This window comes from Bos indicus, chromosome 4 (assembly GCF_029378745.1).
Source record: "Bos indicus isolate NIAB-ARS_2022 breed Sahiwal x Tharparkar chromosome 4, NIAB-ARS_B.indTharparkar_mat_pri_1.0, whole genome shotgun sequence".
Classification (NCBI taxonomy): Eukaryota; Metazoa; Chordata; class Mammalia; order Artiodactyla; family Bovidae; genus Bos; species Bos indicus.
In genome coordinates this window covers 59,860,217-59,883,466 of record NC_091763.1, presented here as the reverse complement: position 1 = coordinate 59,883,466, position 23,250 = coordinate 59,860,217, and the positions used below count along the sequence as shown (strand labels likewise).

Genomic DNA, 23,250 nt, shown 5'->3' with positions numbered 1-23,250 from the left:
ATATTGTCTCACATTTTACCTGAGACAGAGAGTAAATATTCTTGACAGGGGTTCCCCAGGTGACTCAGTGGTAAAGAATCCACCTGCCAATGCAGGAGACACAAGGAATGCAGATTCAACCCCTAGGTTGGGAAGATCCCCTGGAGGAGGAAATGGCAACCCACTCCAGTATTCTAGTCTGGAAAATCCCATGGACTGAGGAGCCTGGTGGGCTACCATCTGTGGAGTCACAAAGAGACACAACTGAGCAACTAGGCACAGCACAGCTCAACACAGCACCTGGACACGAGAGGGGTCTCCAGTGAAATGCAAACGTTACTCCTCTTCCGAGATCTAGAGCCACCCCCAAAGATAACTGAAAGAATGACTTAGACAATTCCCTTGAGAGCTGGGAATGGTTGGTAGGACCCTAGCTGCAAATGGAGTACAACCCACATTTGTATCTGGCCATATTTTGGGGCCCTACAATCTGATGGTAGCCAGGCCAACCTCTCAGGATACACAGTGAGACAGGAAGGCAAAGGGAAAGAAAGGGTCAAGAATCAATATTTTTCCTTGCCAATCCTAATTTGGGGAAAAATGAACTATGTAAAATTTTAGCTTCTTCTTTTGTTGACTTAAAAAATAGTCACAACCTAAAAGCTGAGTCAGTAAAGTCAAGTAGAAGCATGCAAATAAATTCACAGGCACAGAGGATCCATGTTTAAAACAATTAAGGTAGCTATGATGCAACACCAACAATTTGAATGGCTCTGACACAGTCAAAATATAATCTTAATTATTCAATGAAATCCTGAAGCAAACTCTTGCTAGTCTTGGTATACTGCTAAACACTAAAGTAGCAAGTTTTCTCATGGTTTTAGCTTAGTTCAAAGAATTTTTACACTATTAAGAAAAAATTAAAATATTGCCCCTTTTAAAATTTATGTAGACATTTAATTAGCTTTATTTACAGAGCAGTAATTTTTTTTAGTCTCCAATGATGCCTAGATGACATCATTAAGCAAGAATGCCAGTTTAAAAGAAATCTATGCCATGTGCATTCGTGCTCAGTCTTGTCCGATTCCTGGTGACCCTGTAGAGTGTAGCCTGCTAGGCTCCTCTGTCAGTGGAATTTTCCAGGCAAGAATACTGGAGTGGGTTGCCAGTTCCTCCTCCAAAAGTTGAGAGTTATGTTTTATTTGGTGGGAAGTTTTAGAATTTCAAGGCTGGGAAACAGCATCTCAAGTAATCCTGAGAGAACTGCTCTGAGGAGAGGTGGGGAGGAGCCAGATTATATAGAAGTTTTACACAAAGGGCAGGTAATCTGAACATCAAAATATTATTGTTCTGCCCATAGCCGAAATGACGCCAGCTCAGAAGTTGCCTAAATTCTACAAGTTGCGGAAGCTGGTCTAGAAGCTGCTGAAAGAGAGCAGTGAGGAAGGAGTATGGTAGATATCATTGAAAGACTCTGGGAGGATGGGATCCAAAAGCACATGATACAGGATGGCCAAGGAAAGCTCTCTGACTTTCAGGATGGAACCAAAATCACGTTCCGCTACCAGACTCTTTGCAATGATAAGGAGAACACCATGCTGGATGACAGCCGGCCAGGGGGCAAATCATGGAGCAAACCATGGAGCTCATCATTGGCAAGAAGTTTAAGTTGCCCCTGTGGGAGCCCATCCTGTACACCATGTGGGAGGGGGAGATCGCTCAGTTCTGTTGTGACGTCAAGCATGTGGTCTTATATCCGCTATTGGCCAAGAGTTTACTCAACATCGAAGCCAGCAAGGACCTCCTGGAGGGCATCACCTAGATGCAGGAGCACAATTCCCTGGGCCATGCTGATCTGGATACCCTGCAGCAGAAGGCCTAGCCTCTCATCTTTGACATTGAGATGCTTAAGATGGAGAATCCTGGCACATATCAGCAGGACCCATGGGCAATGACAGTTGAGGAGAAGGCAAAGGCAATGCCAGTCATCCACCAGGAGGGCAACTGGTTGTACCTCAAAGGCCATGTGAAGGAGGCTGCTGCCAAATACTATGAGGCCATCGCCTGTGTCAAGAACCTTCAGATAAAAGAACAGTCTGAGTCCCCTGACAGAATCCAGTTGGATCAGCAGATCACACTGCTGTTGCTCAACTACTGTTAGTGCAAGCTGATGGTGGAAGAGTATCAGAAGTGCTGGGCCACTGCTCCTCCATCCTCAGTAAGTATGATGACAAGGTCAAGTCCTACTTCAAGTACATCAAGGCACATGCATCAATGTGGAACACTTAAGAGGCCCAGGCTGACTTTGCCAAGGTGCTGGAGCTGGGACCCACCCTGGCGACTATGGTGAGCCCTGAGCTGTGGATCTAGGTGCAGATCTAGCTGTGAGCCATGCCTCTAAGTGCAGATCCCTCAGAAAGACAAGGAGGACAAGGCCTGCTTCTGGCGCATCTTCCACCACTGACAGGGCCCTGCTGGTGTGGTCACCCTGTCTGGTCTGCTGCTGCTGACAGCCCGCCTGCCCCCGCTAGTTAGTCATGCTTCTCTGTATGTGTGCTCAGTCACTTCAGGCATGTCTGATTCTTTGCCATTCCATGAACTGTAGCCCGCCAGGCACCTATGTCCATGGGATTCTCCAGGCAAGAATGCTGGAGTGGGTTGCTGTTCCCTTCTCCAGGGGATTTCCCCAATCCAAGGACTGAACCTGGATTTCATGTCTCATGCAATGGTAGGCGGGTTCTTTACTACTAGTGCTACCTTAACTCCACTCACCACTAGCTCTTCTCTGTATATAAAGGCCTTATTTATCTCTTAAAAAAAGTATTGTTAAAGAAAACCAGATATCCCAAGTTAAGGATTTTAGTGCTTGTCTATATATGGGAAGCTGCAAGAATCTGACTCACTGAAATCGTTCCTTTCATGGCCACCTCACCTGGTACCCTGTATTTTTCACATCCTGAGCTCTTTTGGAGCTTACTATAGGGAGTGGCTGCAATCTGATGGCTAGTAGGTATTCTTCCTGAGTGCCCTTACGACTCACCAGCTCACATTGGAGGGCTGTAATCGCTGATAACTGTGAATCCCTGTCTACTGATATGGCAGGAAATATTTTATTTCACACTAGACACCACAGAGAGAGATCTAGGGGAGCTGACTTTGGTGAGAATTCTCATCCTTTCCTGACCTCTGCAGTTTTCCCAGTATCCCATTTGCAAGTCTCATCCTGGTCACCAGAAACTATAAAGGAAGAAAAATAGTTTCCCCTCTATTCTTTATAGTAAGTGCCTGAGTGAAACTCCTTTGTCTCTAGGGAAACTATGTAAATTGATAAGCCTATCTAAGATGATTATAGAACTGGAGAGCACAGGGAAGAAAACATTGCTTTAGACATAGCATTTTCCACACATTTTTGACAATTAACAATACCCATTATATACCCTATGTCCAAGGTAAGAGAAACCCAAGTAAGATGGTAAGTGTTGCAAGAGGGCATCAGAGGGCAAACACAATGAAACCATAATCACAGAAAACTAGCCAATCTGATCACATGAACCACAGCCTTGTCTAACTCAATGAAACTAAGCCATGCCATGTGGGGCCACCCAAGATGGGTGGGTTATGGTGGAGAGGTCTGACAGAATGTGGTCCACTGGAGAAGGGAATGCCAAACAACTTCAGTATTCTTGCCTTGAGAACCCCATGAACAGTATGAAAAGGCAAAATGATAGGATAGGATACTGAAAGAGGAACTCCCAGGTTGGTAAGTGCCCAGTATGCTACTGGAGATCAGTGGAGAAATAACTCCAGAAAGAATGAAGGGATGGAGCCAAAGCAAAAACAATACCCAGTTGTGGATGTGACTGGTGATAGAAGCAAGGTCCGATGCTGTAAAGAGCAATATTGCATAGGAACCTGGAATGTTAGGTCCATGAATCAAGGGAAATTGGAAGTGGTCAAACAGGAGATGGCAAGAGTGACCATTGACATTCTAGGAATCAGCAAACTAAAATGGACTGGAATGGGTGATTTAACTCAGATGACCATTATATCTACTACTGCAGGCAGGAATCCCTCAGAAGAAATGGACTAGCCATCATGGTCAACAAAAGTGTCTGAAATGCAGTACTTGGATGCAATCTCAAAAATGACAGAATGATCTCTGTTCTTTTCCAAGGCAAACCATTCAATATGACAGTAATCCAAGTCTATGTCCCAACCAGTAACACTGAAGAAGCTGAAGTTGAACGGTTCTATGAAGACGTATAAGACCTTTTAGAACTAACACCCAAAAAAGATGTCCTTTTCATTATAGGGGACTGGAATGCAAAAGGAGGAAGTCAAGAAACACCTGGAGTAACAGGCAAATTTGGCCTTAGAATACGGAATGAAGCAGGGCAAAGACCAATAGAGTTTTGCCAAGAAAATGCACTGGTCATAACAAACACCCTCTTCCAACAACACAAGAGAAGACTCTATACATGGACATCACCAGATGGTCAACACCGAACTCAGATTGATTATATTCTTTGCCGTCAAAGATGGAGAAGCTCTATACAGTCAGCAAAAATAAGACCAGGAGCTGACTGTGGCTCAGATCGTGAACTCCTTATTGCCAAATTCAGACTTAAATTGAAGAAAGTAGGGAAAACCACTAGACCATTCAGGTATGACCTAAATGATTATCCCTTATGATTATACAGTGGAAGTGAGAAATAGATTTAAGGGCCTAGATCTGATAGATAGAGTGCCTGATGAACTGTGGATGGAGGTTCATGACATTGTACAGGAGACAGGGATCAAGACCATCCCCATGGAAAAGAAATGCAAAAAAGCAAAATGGCTGTCTGGGGAGGCCTTACAAATAGCTGTGAAAAGAAGAGAAGTGAAAGGCAAAGGAGAAAAGGAAAGATATAAGCATGTGAATGTAGAGTTCCAAAGAATAGCAAGAAGAGATAAGAAAGCCCTCCTCAGTGATCAATGCAAATAGAGGAAAACAACAGAATGGGAAAGACTAGAGAACTTTTCAAGAAAATTAGAGATACCAAGGGAACATTTCATGCAAAGATGGGCTCAATAAAGGACAGAAATGGTAGGGACCTAACAGAAGCAGAAGATATTAAGAAGAGATGGCAAGAATACACAGAACTGTACAAAAAAGATCTTCATGACCCAGATAATCACAATGGTGTGATCACTCACCTATAGCCAGACATCCTGGAATGTGAAGTCAAGTGGGCCTTAGAAAGCATCACTATGAACAAAGCTAGTGGAGGTGATGGAATTCCAGTTGAGCTATTCCAAATCCTGAAAGATGATGCTGTGAAAGTGCTGCACTCAATATGCCAGCAAATTTGGAAAACTCAGCAGTGACCACAGGACTGGAAGAGGTCAGTTTTCATTCCAATCCCAAGGAAAGGCAATGCCAAAGATGCTCAAACTACAGCACAATTGCACTCATCTCACATTCTAGTAAAGTACTGCTCAAAATTCTCCAAGCCAGGATTCAGCAATATGTGAACTGTGAACTTCCAGATGTTCAAGCTGGTTTTAGAAAAGGCAGAGGAATCAGAGATCAAATTGCCAACATCCGCTGGATCATTGAGAAAACAAGAGAGTTCCAGGAAAACATCTATTTCTGCTTTATTGACTATATGGATCACAATAAACTGTGGAAAATTCTGAAAGAGATGGGAATACCAGACCACCTGACCTGCCTCTTGAGAAACCTATATGCAGGTCAGGAAGCAACAGTTAGAACTGGACATGGAACAACAGACTGGTTCCAAATCGGAAAAGGAGTTCGTCAAGGCTGTATATTGTCACCCTGCTTATTTAACTTATAGGTAGAGTACATCATGAAACGCTGGGCTGGAATCAAGATTGCTGGGAGAAATACCAATAACCTCAAATATGCAGATGACACCACCCTTATGGCAGAAAGTGAAGAGGAACTAAAAAACTTCTTGATGAAGGTGAAAGTGGAGAGTGAAAAAGTTGGCTTAAAGCTCAACATTCAGAAAACGAAGATCATGGCATCCGGTCTCATCACTTCATGGGAAATAGGTGGGGAAACAGTGGAAACAGTGTCAGACTTTATTTTTTTGGGCTCCAAAATCACTGCAGATGGTGACTGCAGCCATGAAATTAAAAGACGCTTACTCCTTGGAAGGAAAGTTATGACCAACCTAGATAGCATATTCAAAAGCAGAGACATTACTTTGCCAACAGAGGTCCATCTAGTCAAGGCTATGGTTTTCCCAGTAGTCATGTATGGATGTGAGAGTTGGACTGTGAAGAAGACTGAGCGCTGAAGAATTGATGCTTTTGAACTGTGGTGTTGGAGAAGACTCTTGAGAGTCCCTTGGACTGCAAGGAGATCCAACCAGTCCATCCTAAAGATCAGTCCTGGGTGTTCATTGGAAGGAATGATGCTGAAGCTGAAACTCCAATACTTTGTCCACCTCATGTGAAGAGTTGACTCATTGGAAAAGGCTCTGATGCTGGGAGGGATTGGGGGCAGGGGGAGAAGGGGATGACAGAGGATGAGATGGCTGGATGGCATCACCTACTCGACGGACATGAGTTTAGGTAAACTCCGGGAGTTGGTGATGGACAGGGAGGCCTGAAGTGCTGCGATTCATGGGGTTGCAAAGAGTCAGACACTACTGAGCGACTGAACTGAACTGACCTGAAGATGATTAAAACTTCTCTACTTGTGTACACTGTAATTCAATATTATCTTTGGTAAAGTTAACCTACTTATTTAGCCTCAAAACAATTTTACTCACCTGAGGCCTCACACTGCACCCAATCTAGTTTTAAATTGGACCCAGTCCAGATTATCTCCCATTTCTAAGCTGAATTTAGTCTGATCCCAGACCGAGTCTAACTCTGGACAGCTTCTGGACCCTACCCAGAAAAACAAATGCTCAAATATAGTCTGAAAACTCATAATTCAAAAGCTGTGGAGCTTGGATCCAGGATCCAGAAAGAACTTACCAATCATTTCCAGAGACAGTGAAATCAAGGGGCTCACGCAGTCCTATGCCTGGTTGCTCATTGCTTTGTGGGCCATTGGGGGTCTCCTTTGGTTCCCTTTTTGGACACCAGAACTGTTAAAAGATAAACAGATGCATATTGAAAAATGCACAAAGAGATTGCACAGAATGGAGCCCATTTGGGCAATGCCAAACTGTAAATGGTTAGAAGTATGCCCTATTACTGTAGTTACATTTTTATTATTGAAAGCAAGCAGGCCCCTGTAGGGGCTCCTGGGCACTGGGAGACTTTCTGTTCCACCCCTATAACCTTCCCTGAGTTCTGAAGGGCAGATTCAAAAAGTTGCTAATCCAGGAAGGGAAAGGATTCAGAGTCAAGGGAGGAGCAGCCAAAAAACATAGTTTGGCTTTGGGGCAGGGTCCTGGTTCTACCTCAAAGGACACACATAACAATATCCTTAATCCCATTTATAGAATTAAAACCCAACAATGGAAGTTGTCAGCATTCTCCAAATGGGAGAAGACCACCTGAGGCTAGACTAATGGAACCACAGAAGCTCATTAATAAGATTAACTGAAGCCAGATTATAGGAGGGCTGGCCCTACTCACACCCTAATCTTATCTGCAACCTTGCCCTTAAATTATTGCTATAAAATTCTTCCTCATATCCTCCTTAGCTGGGAAATAGCTTTCAAGGGCAGAAGCCCTTTGTATCCCCTTTAACTTGGCATAGCAATAAAGCTATTCTTTTCTACTTTACCCAAAACTCCATCTCTTAGATTCCATTGTGCACCAGTGTGCAGAGGCTGAGTTTTCATCATCACTACTGATGGTATTGCCCTGTTTAGTTCACTTACTCTAGTCATCAAATTTGACTCAAGAGCCTGAATTTTTGTTAGCAGAGAAATTTACGAAGACATGGGATAAGTAATTCCAAAGTATTCTATTTAGCAGCATCCTCTCTGGAATGGCTATGTGCCTCTTCTACCCCAGGATAACTCAGATTTAAAAATGGGAAGAAGGAAGCTCAGTGATTAATATAAATCACTTTTATGTAATCTTCACCAAAGTCTTATGAAGCAGGTATTATCCTTGTCATCTAGATGAGGAAGCAGAATAAAAATGTTTAAGTGATTTAAATGCCTTAGAACTAGTGTAGAATTGGGACTTACCTGGCACTGAAGTTCTTCTCTTTATTATACTCCCTATTATTTCCTTCCATGGTGACAACCTCATTTTGGAATAAGTTCTGTTGTGTTTGTGAAAGTTTACATTACTTTTTTTTTTTTTCTTTTTTTTGGGGGGGGGGGTGGTGGGGCAATGGGGCTGCAGGCATTGCCTGGGTGAGCCTCCACAAGGAAGCCCTGAAGTCCCTCCTGGCTCAAAGCAGCCCCAAAGAGAGCTGGGAGGTCTGCAAAGTCCATGCTGGCATTGTGGTCCGAGATCGCTCGAATGAGCCCCCGGCTGGGGGCCGCTCCCCACAGCACAGTGACCACAACCACAGGAAGCGGGAAGGCCGCAGGGTGCATGGCAGCGGCAGGAGAGGCGGAGGGGGCCGCGTCCGGATAACAGGAACAGAAACGGAGTTCTGCGCCCTCTCTGGCCCTCCTTCAGGATCCCAGGGGTCCAACCACCCCCAGGTCCCACTTCCCAGCTACATGGGGGCTCGGGGAAGGACCTCCGACTCGGGGAGTGAGGTACCCAACTAGTCTATTGGAGCTGGGAGGGAGAGACTAAAAATAATCCTTTTCTGGTATAGTAATAAAACTGGGAAAGGGAACGGAGACCAGCACAGGTGACAGAAAAACTTCTGGAAGGGTGGGGGAGCTCAAAGGGGCGGGACTTCCGGCCAGGTGGGCCGTCTTCCCATCCCCTGGAAAAGAGTTTCCGGCAAAGAAAGTCAGGCCGCTTCCAGCATTGGACGCTCACGACTAAGGACTTCCGGTTCTGTCCTCCTGGCCGCCGCGGTACCTTCAAGTCTCGCGAGAGGCCTCAGCACCTTTCCCCCCCACCAGCTGACATCTTCCTGTATGTCTACATTACTTTTTAATTATGTCACATGCATTATCTATGTAAGCCTGGGCCAGTGCATAGGAGACATTTTCTAATAATCTGTTTGTGATTATGTGGCTTTGAGCAACGAAGAAAGGGAAAGAAATGCAATTTTTTTTATACATAGCAAGCACTGTGATAGGAAGCCAAATAAAATTGGGCACTGTTGACAGTAATGATGTTTTACCTCCTAGTGTTATAAAAATTTGCCTCATTAAACAAGATCAAACAAATGAGCCAATAAGAAGGAAGCCTCTTTTCTAACAAGCAGGCTTTAAGAGAAAGTAAGCCAATGAGAAGTGAGTTTCTGGTGTTAATAGACAAACTTTGGGGAAGATGAAACGGAAAGGATTCAGGCCTCTACTTAAAATGATGAGCTTGAAGACAAAAGAATCCATATGAAGTAATGATTCCAGGATGAGAAGTTTAGGTGGTGCGCATCCTGCTTGCTTAAATGATTTGACTTTTGAAAAAAACAGAAGTAGGAAATATGTAACAATCTACATATAGTTCAAAAGAATAATCTTGGCATGTATCATCAAAAAGTTCTAACATGTATACACTACTTACTATGTACCAGGTAGGGTAACCAAATCATCCTGGTTTGCCCAGGACTTCTCAGCTTTAGCCATCCCTGGTGGCTCAGATGGTAAAGCATCTGCCTGCAGTGCAGGAAACTGGGGTTCGATTCCTGGGTTAGGAAGATTCCCTGGAGGAGGGAATTGTAACCCACTCAACTATTCTTGCCAGGAGAATTCCAGAGACAGAGGAGCCTGGCGGGTTACAGTCCAAGGGGTCACAACAAATTGGACACGACTGAGTGACTAACGCTTCACTTGCTCATTAAAGCTTTAGCATTGAAAATTCTGCATCCTGGGACCATTTCAATCCTAAAAAATCAGGATGATTGGTCACTGATGCCAGGTTCTGTTCTAAACATTTTCTATTTAGTAACACATTTAATCTTCACTAGACCTCTGTGAGGGAGGCACTATTATTATCCCTGTTTTACAGGTGAAGGAAATGCTTGCAAAGAATGGCTAAAAAATATCCCTATCCAGGCCCTACCTAGACTCTGGTTGTTTTTCAGAAGTTCCCCAGGTGATGCAAATATGAAGCCAGGAGTTTGGCCCTGAACCAGATCAGGAATTCCATAATGAGGGACTATGACCTGAAATTGCTGAACATCCTTCTTGTGTCTGTTGTAACAGGAACCCAGGACACAGAGGGCATGGCTGCCACGGCTTAGTGGAGACTGTTGCCCCACACTTCTAAGTGGAATTAGCCACCTAGAACAAGTGCTGAGTGGGGTCTGACATCATCTTTCCAGAAGGAAACTCAGGCCTACAGGTGCAAGTTAAATATTTGTCAGATTAAGCTTGTTACAAGTATCTACATCATCAAGAGGATGTAGTTCTTTAAGAAAGGAAGGAATCATCTCTTAGTAGGTATACTAAAGGAAGTTTTCTACTTTTGCCAAAGTGTTAGTTGCTCAGTCCTGTTCGACTCTTTTCGACCGCATGGACTATAGCTGGCCGCTTTTGCAATAGGGTGATACCTGGTCTGCAAGCACTGCGGACATAACTTGCTTAGGGAAGTGACACCTTGTCTCCCACCATTCTTTTGACTTCACTTACAGCAAACCTCAGCTCTCTTACTACTGGATCGAGTGTTCATTGTCTGTTTGATATGACCTTCCTCCAGTTGAAATGTATACACTTGTACAGGCTCTAGGATTTTATTTTTGCTTCTGTCCTCATTTGCACTAATGAATGCCTTCTGCGGTAGCATGGGTACCATCTCCCAGTGGTCACGTGGAACCAGCCCTTGCTGAGCCTGGAAAGAGCTGGCCAGGCTCTTCTCTTTGCTGCTTTGCCCACCTGGAATGCTTCTATTTTTCAGCTCAATTTACCAGCTCGTGCCCACCTAGGCTCAACAAAGGCCGAGTGAAGGCAAGATGCCCTGCTTTCTGCAGCTTTTGTTGGTCTCCTTGTCTTTTGATGTTGATTGAGAGCTGCCGTATTCCAAGAGGAGCCCTTTGCCTCTCTCTGACTTCCTACCTCTCCCACCTTCTCTGAGGATTTAAATAGATCATAGGCAGAAGTTAATTGAAGATAAAAGTTTACAGTTAAGCCAGCAGGTTGTAGCACAATATCTGTATAATCTAAAGTAACTGGGGCTCTCTCAGGGTCATTGAAATGAACAGAGATATTCTTCCAATGCATTTTTAAAATGTAGATAAATTGTGTGTCATATAAAATGCATTATAAAAGGTTCCAATTGAGTCATTGGATTAAATGAACCTTTCAACACCTCTCAGAGGAAAGGAGATTGTATTTGGTGTGATGAAATAGTCACTGCTTGGCTTCACACTTAGGTGATGCAGTGATCATGAGGGAAGAATTTACTTAAAACAAAAAAATAAAAGAAATAAACTAATGAATCCCTGACTTTGTATCAGATATTATTATTTTTAAAAGCCATAACTTCCAAGATATTCTCAGGAAGAAAAATGATATTTAAAAGCTCTTTTGTCCTTTGACCCATTATTAAGATAGTATTTAATCCTCCCCAATACCCAATATCCACTACAGCCTATTAAAAAATTGATTACTCATATGCTAAAAGCTGTCTGGATTTCTCTCATCCCTTCAGTAACAAGTGTTATGTAAATTCTGCTAAGGTTAAGATTAACAGGAAGCCAGAAGCCAATTTCTGACCAGTGAACTAATACAGAAGAATGAGAACAGATATGATTAGTATATTAGCAAGGGTTTAATTCTCTTCATTCTTTGGTTATCTTTATTCTGAAGCTATGTTTTAGAATACTATTTAAGAGCTCCAGTTTGCAATCCACTTAGATTGTCTCGTATTTGGAGAAGAGTTTAAGGTCACTCTTAGAGATACTTCATTTCATTTGCATAACATTGTACTATTACCTTTATAGAGAATAACTAATGAGAGACTATTGGAAGGTGGAGATATTGAATACTATCCTTGAAACTGAAAAGGAACTTTAAGGCTGAAAACAGTGAAGCAGGCAACTCCATGAAGGGCAGTTATGAGGTTTACTGTGGGTAATAACATACAGGCAAGACTGAGTTGAGAATGATCCAGGGACGTACCCTAAAAGGGGTATGTGAGCATGCTAAGTTGCTTCAGTGGGGTCTGACCCTTTGTAACCCTATGGACTATAGCCTGCCAGGTTCCACTGTCCAGGGGATTCTCCAGACAAGAATAGTGGAGTGGGTTGCCATGCCTCCTCCAGGGGATCTTCCTGACCCAGTACAGAGGGACTTAAAGGGGCCAAAGCTAAAAATAGAATCTGATTGCTAAGGAAGAAACACATCTGCATGACAAGAACCAGGGGCTTTTCCTTCCACCGAGGGTCTCATGATCATTAATCTTCTGGTTTTCATATCAAATAAAGGCAAGGGTAAAAGCTGATGAGGCTTGGATGCACTTCTTATAAGGATGCTAACGCTCAGCCACTCAGAAGGGAAGGCACGGTGAGTCTAAGAAGGAGCTGACAAAATGGAATCAGTGTGGGTCAGCTGCACAGAGACATCCCTAATCTTACACTGCTTAAATCCCAAAGTCTACTTCTCTCATGCCTTTGGCTATCCTCATTTCACTGGCAGACTCTTTTTGTGTCTTGACCTTCCCACTGATTAGTGTGTGGCATCCTCAGTTTGCTTTTCAATTTAAAGGTAATATTTTGCTCACATTTTCTTGTTCCTCACTTGTATATATGCACCATAATTATTTTTCTTAAAATGTAAAGTATCTAATGTAGGGGCCTTGCACCTGCTAAATGATGCTCTTGGATGGTAATGATGATAAACTAAAAGAAAGAAGAAATCAAATTTGTATATGTTAAAATAGTTACAAGAAACATTGAAATCTTTGCATACAATTTATATTATCATGTATAGCAGAGCTTCTTGAAAACAGTATCATAGATGCTAAAAAGTTAAAATTTATAAACATTTTTTTTTCCTTCTTGGAATCTTCCATTCAAATTTTTATTGAGCAACTACACTGTACTTCATATTGACTTCCCAAGCAGTCTTTTTATTTCAGTCTTGGATAGAATCCCAGATTTTCTTAAGCCCCAGGGGTGAGGTGGAAGAGTAAATTATTAATAAAAAATTATTCTGGCATGCCAAGAGTTGCTGTCGCAGAGTGGAGGTGACCTTGCAGCTGAGTATCACATGATAGACCGCTGTACCAGGACCAGATGTTCATTGAGAGATAAGATGGGCTTAAAAAGAATGAGGCTTTAAGGAGACCAAAAGAGATCAGGTCATAAATCCCACCAGCCGCCAAACTTAACAGCAGATGCTAGCAGAACAACCTGGGACAGGCCCAGTGGTACTTCTGTGTTTGTTAGTCCAGAGAAAAACATAAGGACAGAGAATATAAATCCCAGACCTCCCTGCTCTACTGTCAAGAGGGCATAGGAAACACATTGCATATACCCAGATGTCTCTTTGGGGATGAGAAGGCTGAGAGAGAGCATCTGAAAGACTAGACATTTATCCAAAAAAACACCGAGTTCCCTAGAGAGAATTAGATTAATTAATAAGAGAGGAATAAACTCAGTTTTTATCACCACTCAGCAGGTGGGTGCTAATGACGAAGATTAGATTGGTTACAGACAAAGAAGCTGAATTTTCTCTACACATTTTTTGTGCAGTGAGGGAAATTTGGGAACCCTCTGTTGTGTGTGTGTGTGTACATCTATTATTCAGGGAAGATCCCATTTCAAAACCCAAAGAGGAAGTAGTGAATATAGAAGGAAAAATTTAGAACTGGTTGTGGGTGGTTCTGGCAAGGAGTGACCAGCATTCCACATCGTTATTCATGAGCATTGCCAAAATAGAATGAAACAAGGGCTAGCCAGAAGTAAAAGCAACACCCAAAGGGAGTATTATCAACACAATTTGGGCAATTATGAATGACTTTATTTAAGAAGTGGTCTTTGAGGTGTATCCTGAAAGATGAGTAGAATTTCAGAAGGAGACTGTTCAAGGGCTCCAAAGCAAGGGAGTATGAAGCATGCTTAGTGAAAAACGAAATGTCCAGTGTGTGCAGGGTGTAGAGAACACGGATGGAAGCAGCTGACAAGCGTGGCTGAAGGGGCAGTGTGGGGCCAGGCTGGGAGACCAGGGCATTGGGCTCTGCAAGTGACTTTTGTTCACCTTATTCTCCTGCTGAAACTTCTCAGTTCTTATGCATGTTCAGTCACTTCAGTTGTGTCTGACTCTTTGGGACCCTAATGACTATAGCTCACTGGAACTCTCTGTCCATGGGATTCTCCAGGAAAGAATACTGGAGTGGGTTGCCATGCCCTCCTCCAGGGGATCTTCCTGATCCAGGGATAACACACACATCTTTTGGTTCTCTTGCATTGGCAGGCAGGTTCTTTACCACTAGTGCCACCTGGGAAGCCCATAGACAACAACTTTATATCCTAGAATAGGTTTAATAATGTATCCTGCCAGATGTTCTATGGAAAAAGTGGTTCCAGGTCAAATAAATCTGGCAAATGGCTTACATCAAAATTTCCTCTTGGACAGTCGTAATACACATTTGTATATTAAAAGCTCTGAGAAATCCTGTGGCAAAGAAGTCCTTTTATTATCAATTATTTTAACCCAGCATTTCCTGGATTTTATTAGATTCTAGAAGCCTTTTTTTTTTTTTTTGGTTTTTAAACATCAACCCCACTTTTTTTTTTTTTTTTTAATTTTCTTTATAAGTAGAGGAGGCTTTTTCTTTTGGACTTAAAATTCTCTAATTCCTCACATAAAATTTGCAAACTCTTCATGATCTGGTCCTCTTTGTGCAATGAACTTCCTTTGCACTAGCATTTTCTGAGCTACTGTATTTCTCAAGATTCACCTGTTTCCTCTTCTTTAGCAACTTTGTTCTTTGCTGAACAGGGAAGAGCCTGTTGATAATTTTAGGTAGGGCTCCACTGCACTTTTTATTGTATATCTTTACCATGAGTAATTTCCTTTCCTGTACTTTAGTCCCTTGAGAATAGAATGCACATCTTATTAATTTCTATATTTCCATCTTCTGAGATAGTGTCTGACACAGCAAAGACTCAATTTATGCTAAATAAATGAATAATTCCACCTGGTCTCTACAAATTGTTCTGACAGAGGTATGGGTGATGAATTTGAGGAGAAAAGAAAGTGGAGGCAAAGAGACTTGTGGGAACCCACTGCAGTTGTAAGAGAGAACTTAGACCTGAACTACAGTAATTGCAATGGGGATGAAAGAGTGGGGCTAAGTTTTATTGAGCATCTGTTATATTCCAGGCACTAAATAAGCTGTTCGCACATCTTTATCTGATCCTCACCAGCGCCTGTTTTATACAGGTCAACCAAAAGAGTACTCAATTACACTGCTCTCTCCTGGGAAACCTCCAAGGGCTGGTCTGTCAACAGTTCTCTCAGCAGATGGAACCATGCTGTGTCCATGTGACCTGACCATGGTAGCCACACGAGTGTATCGAGAGGAGCATCAGTCTCCAAGGCAGCCATCCACAGGCTGAACAGTGGTCTATAAGAGATGGGGACCAAAATCTGTGCAAAAGCAGAGTTTTATTTTGATTAAGAATTTGATCAAACCTTGTGTTTTAGGCAGCTTAAAAATGAAACAAACATACAAGAAAGGATGCAGTGAGTAGTGGAAGCGGCTGAAAAGGAATACATGAAGAAATTGCTTTAGAATGAAGGCAATAATAGAAGTAGGAGGTTAACAGGAGTCATAACATGAGGAGTAGAGAGAAATTAGTTGGTGGTTGAATAGAAGGAAGGACTTCCTTGGTGGCTCAGTCGGTAAAGAATCCACCTGCAATGCAGGAGACCAGGGTTCAATTCCTGGGTCAGGAAGATCCCCTAGAGAAGGAAACAGTTACCCACTCCCATATTCTTGCTTGGGAAATCCCATGTACAGAGGAGCCTAGAGAGCTACAGTCCATGGGATAGCTAAGAGTTGGACATGACTTACAACCAAACCACCACCACCCAAACTAGAAGGAAGCAGGTGGATAAAAGGAGAGAGAGAGAGATTGTCATCATTTTGCAGAGGTGCTAGTGTTAGGAGAAATGAACTCTCATCTTCAGGTGAATCTGAGTCCTCATGGACCCTCAGAACAGTACCTGCCCTGTTCTGAGTGATGATGAACAACGTGCCGATTATCAGGATGGTGACTGACACAGTTTCCTTTTCATCTTTATAGTATCTTTATATGCAGTAATTGGAATGTACCTTGTTTTCTTAAACCCAAGAGCGCCCAGCACAGCATTATCATTCTAATTTTTGTTGTAAGGAAACCAAGGCAGAAAGAGACTAGCTATTTTGCTCAAGTTCATAAAACTAGCAAGCACTGGAGTCAGGAGCAGAAGCCAGATTTGTCTGAGTTGGAGCCGATATTATATCTAACTCAATACAAAGCTTCTGCCAGCTGGAAGGCAGAGAATGGATTCAAAAAACACTGCAGAATTAGCATCCATGGTGCTTGGTGACCTAGTAACTGTTTCATTTGCATATCATTAAACAAAAGGTCTTAGAATGTTTTTTTCCTCTTCGCCCACATTTTTCTTTTAACCTCCATTTGTGCTGTGGGAAGGTGACACAGAATCACAGACTCAAAGTGCTGTGATGCTGGTGAGTCCGATTCTTTTTGCTATTTTTAAAAAATTTCTGAAACACTTGTGAATTTACTTTGGCTTAACAGCAGAGACTTCTTAAATATAATAACTCTTGATTTGGGGTACTGATGAAAAGAGAAAGCTTTCCTGCTGCTCACCAGTCTAGATTGAAGACTGAAGCACAGCACGCACCCTCATGGAATTCACAAAAACGTTCCTTGCTCTCCACCACTGCAATAAGCTTTTTTGTTATTGTTGACGAATCCTGGCCTAACCCTTGTTCTGCTTTCAGAAAGGATTCCACTAGCCTTCCTCTAAGGGGACTTTCAAGTGAATTTTATTCGTTCCGTCTCTACAAATTTAAAGACAAATGAACAAGACACAAGGTGGTCTGAAGTTTATCCTGTATTAGTTCAGTTCAGTTCAGTCACTCAGTCGTGTCTGACTCATTAAAATATATTTGAGGCGGGTGGGGATGGCATGAAGGATATGGGGGTAAGCAGTATGCCTTCTATAGTGTTATGTGAGGGAAAATGTGGACCAAGACAGCATCTGTCCTTCCTAATACATCATAAGCTCCGCAAAGTCAGGGACCAGTTCTCTTTTTGTCCATCACTATATTTCCATCTCTGGTGTAGTGTCTGCTGCCTCTTATGGAATGAATTGTGTCCTCCCAAAATCATATGTTGGAATCCTAATCCTAAGTGTGACACTACTGGGAGACGGGCCTTTGACAGAGGTGATTAAGATGAAATGAATTCATAAGGGTAAAAACCTAATCCTATACATCTGTGGCCTTATGGAAGAAGAAGAGAGACCAGAGATCTCTCTTTCTCCAGCACAAAGGAAAAGCCATATGAAGACACAATGAGAAGGCAGTCATCTGCAAGCCAGGAAAAGGGGTCTCACTAGAAACTCACCCTAACAGAACCTTGACCCTGGACTTCTAATCTCCAGAACTGTGAGAAAATACATTTCTGTGGTTTAAGCTACCCTGTCTGTGGTGTTTTGTTATGGCAGCCTGCATAGATTAACTCACTACCCAAAAAATATTTTTGGAAAGGAGAGGAAGGGAAAAAGGCAGATAGTAGAAGAGAGCTGACTTTTCAACTGACAAGATAATATGGTCTTTGGTAAATCATTGTAAATGTCTCTACTTGAGCCTCTATTTCCTAGTAGACAAAATATAGATGAAAAATGAGACCCATAGTTTAGGGTCATGTGGAGGAGTAAGTAGGAGAGTGTATGTAAACTACATAATACTATTCAAGTACTAGGTGCTCTTATTTAAGAAACTATTTTCCCCCAAATATCAGTCATTTCAGCAAAGGGACTAACTCTGATGTTTTACTGTAAATTAATGAGGACTTCTAGACTGCAAGGCCTAGAAGCACTCTTTATTTTTTGACTATGGAAATAATGAACAAATAATGAAGTCTGTATTTAAATGATAAAATAAAAAAAAATTAGGGAATAAAAAATATAGTTGCTATCTTTATTCAACCTCTCTAGCTGTTTCTTTCCATGCCTTTCAAAAACTAGTACGTATATGAATAAGCAAAGCCTGTAACATCTTCTCAACTCCCTTATATTTTAGTGGTATCATACTAAAATTTGTATAGCCCTCTCAGCATTTACATGCTGTAAATGCTATTCACAAGTGAGGGGTAGTACAAGCAATTCTTTGTTATCTAGTATTACTGTCTTCCTCCTGTTCCTAAATCCTTTAAAAAGGAATAAAAGCGATGAAAAAAATTGCCAAGTGCTACCAAACTGTCAGTAGACTTCTGGTGAAACCTTATGTGTCGCAAGAAGTGGTGTCCTAGAATGACCTTGTGCTGGTGTGTGATAGCCAACCCTTGTGTTTTTGACATCTCTTTTCAACTCGATGCCATGATGGCACACTGATAGCTTGAAATTAGCCATATAGGCTTACTTGCTGCTGCTAAGTCACTTCAGTCGTGTCTGACTCTGTGTGAACCCATAGACGGCAGCCCACCAGGTTCCCCCATCCCTGGGATTCTCCAGGCAAGAACACTAGAGTGGGTTGCCATTTCCTTCTCCAATGCATGAAAGTGAAAAGAGAAAGTGAAGTCGCTCAGTCATGTCCGACTCTTAGCGACCCAATGGACTGCAGCCTACCAGGCTCCTCCGCCCATGGGATTTTCCAGGCAAGAGTATTGGAGTGGGGTGCCATCGCCTTCTCCACTTATACCTTAGCAAATGCTAGGAAACTTGGCTTTCACACCCTCTCCGTTGAAGACCCACTATTGTTAAACATTTATCAGCAGATAAGAAGTGACTGTAAGTGACCCTCAGGCCCACTCAGGGTGGCCTGGACAATGAACCAGCTGAGACCTGAAACAGCATGTCTCTCAGAGCAGGGATGGGGAGTGAGGAGTGTACAAACTCAGCTTCCATGGGACTTCGGGCTTCCTCTTTCCAGAAGAGGGAAGACACTTGTGTGCTCTGGAAGTCTCTAAAGCTTGGTGTTTGCAGGTAGATACCATACAGGTCTGATAGGCCAAAACAGACAGCCTGGGGCTGGCAGCCTGTATACTCCCTCACTGCTTTCTCTTATTGATCCTGTGAAAAAGGCAGAATAGCACAGTACCATGCTCTGCAGTGGAACACAACCTCCTCCCCTCCCCGCACACCAACCCTGTGCCATCCCCTCAGCAGAGCCCTGGCCTTAGTGTGACTTCCTGTGAAGTAATGGGAGCCATGTCATCTAGCACTGTGCAGTCTGTCCTGCAGTCTGGTGCTTGTGAGATGGGACACCAAGACCAGCAACAGAAAGAAAACAAGCAAACCGAAAACAACACAAAAACTCCAACAACTTTGAAAGCTATGGTAATGGAACCTAGTCATCCACATAGCACATTTGGGAATAAGTTCTAAAAGTTGCCTGGCATTCCAATGGGTAGGATTCCATGCTTCCACTGCAGGGGACCTGGGTTCGATGTCTGGTCAGGGAACTAAGATTCTGTATGCCATGTGACAGGCCAATAAATAAAAGCTGTTTGCTTATTAAATTTTTCTTATTTGTTATTTGCTTTTGAACCATTTCACACATTTGCTCAGGCAGGGAGGGTTCTTTTGCAAACTGATGAAGTCCGATGGGTCCAGAATCCAGTTTCAAGAAATGATGCTATCAGTTCACTAAGGAAGGATGAGATTCTGTGGGAGCTGACTTTAGGCTATGAGGTCTCATTGTTTTATTCATAAAACAAGTGCTAACTTATTAATATTCAATGGGGATTTACCTTTTTGGGTAAATAAGGTCACTAGAGAACACTTATCTAAAATAGCCCTTTGTGTTATCAAACTTCCTTGGAATCCAAGTTGCTAATCAAAAAGTTGTGAGGTAAGAATGAATATATGAGATAATGGTAAAATAAATTGAGTAGGCTTGAAGGGTATTTCTTTCAGATTGTGGCAAAAACTAGAGAAATCGCTCCTGCTTTACTGCTGACTACATATATCTAATGATTCGTATTGCAGGTCTCTCTGAATAAACCCAAGCTCATTATTATTCATCAACTTTCTGTTTCTAAACTTCATACTGAGTACCACATCATTTTGTTTGCATTTATTACGAGCATGTGATTATCCAGGTTATAAAAGGTCAAAGCTCAGGCTACAGTAATATTATATTTGGATTGGAGACCTTAAGGAAATTCAGAAACACTGTAGTCTCCTGCACAACTCATTTCAAAGTGTCTCTCAAGGGTCACTCCTTTAGAAGGCTAATCACATCCCTCCCTTCCATATTAATTAATATAAACTTCAATTTTACAGAGAATGGTTTTTCTGATTTGTTCCCAATTTCTCTGAATGACTTGGGGTATATTATGCACTAATTATTAAAAAATGCAAGGGGACCAAAAATACCATCTTCTCTTTCCTTTACTGGGGCTCACCTGAGACTGGGATTATAGTGATAATCTTGCATGTATGTGTGACAATTAGTATGTGTTTAGGATTTTAAAATTTTTACCGAAATGAATAAGAGAATCTGAAATAAATGTGTCAGTGTATTACAGTAACACACAAAATCACTTGGAAAAATGAAAATCTAAGAAAAATAAAAGCACCCATCCATAATTTCCCTCAAAATTATTCTTACAGCAACTCTACCTTGGCTCCAGCTCAGGCTAACACTGTTAGGAAGTGAATTCCATCCTGATTCAACCCCTGCTGCTGCTGCTGCTGCTGCTAAGTTGCTTCAGTCGTGTCCGACTCTGTGCGACCCCATAGACGGCAGCCCACCAGGCTCCCCGGTCCCTGGGATTCTCCAGGTAAGAACACTGGAGTGGGTTGCCATTTCCTTCTCCAATGCATGAAAGTGAAAAGTGAAAGTAAAGTCGCTCAGTCATGTCTGACTGCTAGCGACCCCATGGATTGCAGCCCACCAGGCCCCTCTGTCCATGGGATTTTCCAGGCAAGAGCACTGGAGTGGGGTGCCATTGCCTTCTCCAGATTCAACCCCAGTTGTGTATTTTATGGTACCAAGGGTTTTACTCTCTTGGATTCCTAAAATCAAGATGTGCTACTTTCTGTGTGATATGTGAACCACTACCTTCAGAGAAACACTGTTACAACTTGTTTTCCCAGTGTTTGTCAGTTTTAAATTTGTACATGTACAGTCTGAACATAAATAAAAGAATTTGTCTGCCATCAATGACTGGATTTGGTAGCAAACATTAATTTTTTTAGGCTATTTTTTAATTATCATAAATAGCAATTTAAACTTTTTTGAAAGACACATCAGAACTCACCTTCACCTCCTGGATAAACTTCAGTTTGATGCAGTAAATTCTGTGCTTGATTCATATTAAGACTGTAAATATTTTTGAGAACTCTTAATTAAAAAAAATACATTGTTATTTTAATGGGGGAAAAATTTCAAGTTGAAGTCTGTTTTTCTAAAGAAAATGATTTTGATTTTGAGAAATGAAACTGTCCTGTCATTTGGAAGATCAATCTATCATATTTCTCAAGGAGAAAAGTACAGGTTTTCTTACACATGTCCCTTTTGGAATTAGTGGCAAAATTGATGTCTTTGTTTCTTAATGCCGAAGTCAGACTGGTATAGGCAAAATGGCTCCTGCATTGTATGCCTCTTCTCTCCTCCTTAAAATGCTGGGCCTAATTAAAACTTAAAGATGAGAGTCAAGAAAATAATTATACCCTGCTCATTGTTCTTGCCAGAGGGGGAGTTGTAAGTAAACAAAGGAGAACCCAGAGCTTTGAAGCTATAATAGGATTTCTCCTGTGTGCTTTTTCCTCTTTGTATAGACATTAGTTGAGGCAAATCTCATTTCACTTAATAACTGCCTGGATTAAGGAAGTTTTTGAAGACACTAATTTACATAAAGTAAGCTGATTTGAATAATTGGTGCTAGTTTGCATATTGAAAACAAAACATACATCTGCAATTTTATAAAAGATTTGGGTTTGATTGGCATTGCCTCAGGTGTTTCTTCTTATATCAATGAAATTAAAGTTTCCTTACTATATTTATGTATCAGTGGAGAGGGCTGAAGGGAAATTTACATACAAATAAATTCTTTGGCAACTAATTACTAGGCACTTGCCTAAAAGTCTGTACTGCTTAAACTTACAGAAATATGAAAGTATAGTTCAGATTAATTCCTTTGAAACTAAGGATTTAATGTTTATCTTTTTTAAATCCTAAAAGGTGTGAACAGTGTTTAATGGCAAAACTGGATACAAAATAAGAAGTACTTTATATCTGAAAGTAAAGTAATTTTTGTAATAATCAAATAAAATTGCATAAAAAGTGTTTCACTCAATTTTATGAAAGAACTAAAAGGTAATAATAATGTATAGTCTATGTCTAGAGTTTCATATCATTTGGCAGAGGTTTCTGAGCTTTTCCTGTAAATAGGACTTTTAGTATCTGATAATTTTTTCACTGGGTTTCTCTGGTGGCTCAGTGGTAAAGGTTCTGACTGCCAATGCAGGAGATGCAGGTTCAATCCCTGGGCAGGGAAGATCCCTTGGAGAAGAAAATGGCAACCCACTCTAGTGTTCTTTCCTGGGAAATTCCATGAACTTGAGACACAGAAGAATTGGACACGACTTACTGACTAAATAACAATTCTTTTTCACTGCATCTTTAGGCCAAAAGACTCATTTAGTAGATCTACTTATTGAGTATTTAGGTCCAAATAACTTAAGGATTTATATCCTAACATCATAGAAGCTGGTTGGAAAAACAATATTGTTTTTTTTTTTTTTTTTAAACAATGGTTTTTTTCATTCTTAAATATCCAGTTATTTACTATTGTGTGCATGCTAAATTACTTCAGCTGTGTCTGACTCTTTGCTACCCTGTGGACTGTAGCCCACCAGGGTCCTCTGTCCATGGGACTCTCCAGGCAGGAATACTGGAGTGGGTTACCATGCCCTCTTCTACGGGATCTTCCTGACTCCAGGGATATTTCATGTCTCCTGCATTGACAGGCAGATTCTTTGCCACTAGCACCACCCAGGAAGCCTCCTTATTGCCAAATTCAGACTT

At 41.7% G+C, this 23,250-nt stretch overlaps 1 long non-coding RNA gene and 1 pseudogene across 1 annotated transcript in view; both read left to right on the top strand.

Annotated features, from left to right (window-relative positions):
• Window positions 1–1,430: 1,430 nt before the first annotated feature.
• LOC109557896 (AH receptor-interacting protein pseudogene) lies at window positions 1,431–2,349 on the top strand (annotated as a pseudogene).
• A 6,182-nt stretch (window positions 2,350–8,531) lies between these two features.
• The window catches only part of LOC139182718 (uncharacterized), a 51,479-nt gene continuing 36,760 nt past the window's right edge, over window positions 8,532–23,250 (top strand). The window contains exons 1-2 of the long non-coding RNA XR_011566249.1: window positions 8,532–9,006; window positions 20,832–21,001. This is a non-coding gene — a long non-coding RNA (uncharacterized lncRNA). The remainder of the gene's footprint in view (window positions 9,007–20,831; window positions 21,002–23,250) is intronic.